Below are 3,697 nucleotides of genomic sequence, written 5' to 3'. Positions count from 1 at the left end.
TTTTGATGATGGTTACCCTTTCCAAATTTCCGAAAAACGGCTTTGCCAAAAAATGATCCAAAACCTGCATTCCTAAGTCCATAACTTTTCTAACTGAAGTCCGATTTCAAAATGGTATATCTTAAATGGATCGTGTGCTATTTACCTAAAAATCTGCATTCAAACTTTGGTTTGTAATTTTGGATCGATTTTCTTCACATTTTGATGATGGTTACCCTTTCCAAATTTCCGAAAAACGGCTTTCCCAAAAAATAACCCAAAACCTGCACTTCTAAGTCCATAACTTTTCTAACTGAAGTCCGATTTCAAAATGGTATATCTTAAATGGATCGTGTGCTAATTACCTAAAAATCTGCATTCAAACTTTGGTTTGTAATTTTGGATCGATTTTCTTCACATTTTGATGATGGTTACCCTTTCCAAATTTCCGAAAAACGGCTTTCCCAAAAAATAACCCAAAACCTGCACTTCTAAGTCCATAACTTTTCTAACTGAAGTCCGATTTCAAAATGGTATATCTTAAATGGATCGTGTGCTAATTACCTAAAAATCTGCATTCAAACTTTGGTTTGTAATTTTGGATCGATTTTCTTCACATTTTGATGATGGTTACCCTTTCCAAATTTCCGAAAAACGGCTTTCCCAAAAAATAACCCAAAACCTGCACTTCTAAGTCCATAACTTTTCTAACTGAAGTCCGATTTCAAAATGGTATATCTTAAATGGATCGTGTGCTAATTACCTAAAAATCTGCATTCAAACTTTGGTTTGTAATTTTGGATCGATTTTCTTCACATTTTGATGATGGTTACCCTTTCCAAATTTCCGAAAAACGGCTTTGCCAAAAAATGATCCAAAACCTGCATTCCTAAGTCCATAACTTTTCTAACTGAAGTCCGATTTCAAAATGGTATATCTTAAATGGATCGTGTGCTATTTACCTAAAAATCTGCATTCAAACTTTGGTTTGTAATTTTGGATCGATTTTCTTCACATTTTGATGATGGTTACCCTTTCCAAATTTCCGAAAAACGGCTTTGCCAAAAAATGATCCAAAACCTGCATTCCTAAGTCCATAACTTTTCTAACTGAAGTCCGATTTCAAAATGGTATATCTTAAATGGATCGTGTGCTATTTACCTAAAAATCTGCATTCAAACTTTGGTTTGTAATTTTGGATCGATTTTCTTCACATTTTGATGATGGTTACCCTTTCCAAATTTCCGAAAAACGGCTTTCCCAAAAAATAACCCAAAACCTGCACTTCTAAGTCCATAACTTTTCTAACTGAAGTCCGATTTCAAAATGGTATATCTTAAATGGATCGTGTGCTAATTACCTAAAAATCTGCATTCAAACTTTGGTTTGTAATTTTGGATCGATTTTCTTCACATTTTGATGATGGTTACCCTTTCCAAATTTCCGAAAAACGGCTTTCCCAAAAAATAACCCAAAACCTGCACTTCTAAGTCCATAACTTTTCTAACTGAAGTCCGATTTCAAAATGGTATATCTTAAATGGATCGTGTGCTAATTACCTAAAAATCTGCATTCAAACTTTGGTTTGTAATTTTGGATCGATTTTCTTCACATTTTGATGATGGTTACCCTTTCCAAATTTCCGAAAAACGGCTTTCCCAAAAAATAACCCAAAACCTGCACTTCTAAGTCCATAACTTTTCTAACTGAAGTCCGATTTCAAAATGGTATATCTTAAATGGATCGTGTGCTAATTACCTAAAAATCTGCATTCAAACTTTGGTTTGTAATTTTGGATCGATTTTCTTCACATTTTGATGATGGTTACCCTTTCCAAATTTCCGAAAAACGGCTTTGCCAAAAAATGATCCAAAACCTGCATTCCTAAGTCCATAACTTTTCTAACTGAAGTCCGATTTCAAAATGGTATATCTTAAATGGATCGTGTGCTATTTACCTAAAAATCTGCATTCAAACTTTGGTTTGTAATTTTGGATCGATTTTCTTCACATTTTGATGATGGTTACCCTTTCCAAATTTCCGAAAAACGGCTTTGCCAAAAAATGATCCAAAACCTGCATTCCTAAGTCCATAACTTTTCTAACTGAAGTCCGATTTCAAAATGGTATATCTTAAATGGATCGTGTGCTATTTACCTAAAAATCTGCATTCAAACTTTGGTTTGTAATTTTGGATCGATTTTCTTCACATTTTGATGATGGTTACCCTTTCCAAATTTCCGAAAAACGGCTTTCCCATAAAATGATCCAAAACCTGCATTCCTAAGTCCATAACTTTTCTAACTGAAGTCCGATTTCAAAATGGTATATCTTAAATGGATCGTGTGCTAATTACCTAAAAATCTGCATTCAAACTTTGGTTTGTAATTTTGGATCGATTTTCTTCACATTTTTATGATGGTTACCCTTTCCAAATTTCCGAAAAACGGCTTTTCCAAAAAATAACCCAAAACCTGCACTTCTAAGTCCATAACTTTTCTAACTGAAGTCCGATTTCAAAATGGTATATCTTAAATGGATCGTGTGCTAATTACCTAAAAATCTGCATTCAAACTTTGGTTTGTAATTTTGGATCGATTTTCTTCACATTTTGATAATGGTTACCCTTTCCAAATTTCAGAAAAACGGCTTTGCCAAAAAATGACCCAAAACCTGCATTCCTAAGTCCATTACTTTTCTAACTGAAGTCCGATTTCAAAATGGTATATCTTAAATGGATCGTGTGCTAATTACCTAAAAATCTGCATTCAAACTTTGGTTTGTAATTTTGGATCGATTTTCTTCACATTTTGATGATGGTTACCCTTTCCAAATTTCCGAAAAACGGCTTTCCCAAAAAATAACCCAAAACCTGCACTTCTAAGTCCATAACTTTTCTAACTGAAGTCCGATTTCAAAATGGTATATCTTAAATGGATCGTGTGCTAATTACCTAAAAATCTGCATTCAAACTTTGGTTTGTAATTTTGGATCGATTTTCTTCACATTTTCTTTCCAAATTTCCGAAAAACGGCTTTCCCAAAAAATAACCCAAAACCTGCACTTCTAAGTCCATAACTTTTCTAACTGAAGTCCGATTTCAAAATGGTATATCTTAAATGGATCGTGTGCTAATTGCCTAAAAATCTGCATTCAAACTTTGGTTTGTAATTTTGGATCGATTTTCTTCACATTTTGATGATGGTTACCCTTTCCAAATTTCCGAAAAACGGCTTTCCCAAAAAATAACCCAAAACCTGCACTTCTAAGTCCATAACTTTTCTAACTGAAGTCCGATTTCAAAATGGTATATCTTAAATGGATCGTGTGCTAATTACCTAAAAATCTGCATTCAAACTTTGGTTTGTAATTTTGGATCGATTTTCTTCACATTTTGATGATGGTTACCCTTTCCAAATTTCCGAAAAACGGCTTTCCCATAAAATGATCCAAAACCTGCATTCCTAAGTCCATAACTTTTCTAACTGAAGTCCGATTTCAAAATGGTATATCTTAAATGGATCGTGTGCTATTTACCTAAAAATCTGCATTCAAACTTTGGTTTGTAATTTTGGATCGATTTTCTTCACATTTTGATGATGGTTACCCTTTCCAAATTTCCGAAAAACGGCTTTCCCATAAAATGATCCAAAACCTGCATTCCTAAGTCCATAACTTTTCTAACTGAAGTCCGATTTCAAAATGGTATATCTTAAATG

The sequence above is a fragment of the Drosophila rhopaloa genome, unplaced genomic scaffold, assembly GCF_018152115.1.
Source record: "Drosophila rhopaloa isolate 14029-0021.01 unplaced genomic scaffold, ASM1815211v1 contig_3, whole genome shotgun sequence".
NCBI classification, from domain to species: Eukaryota; Metazoa; Arthropoda; class Insecta; order Diptera; family Drosophilidae; genus Drosophila; species Drosophila rhopaloa.
The sequence above is the reverse complement of the archived record's forward strand: the minus strand, read 5'-3'. Positions refer to the sequence as shown.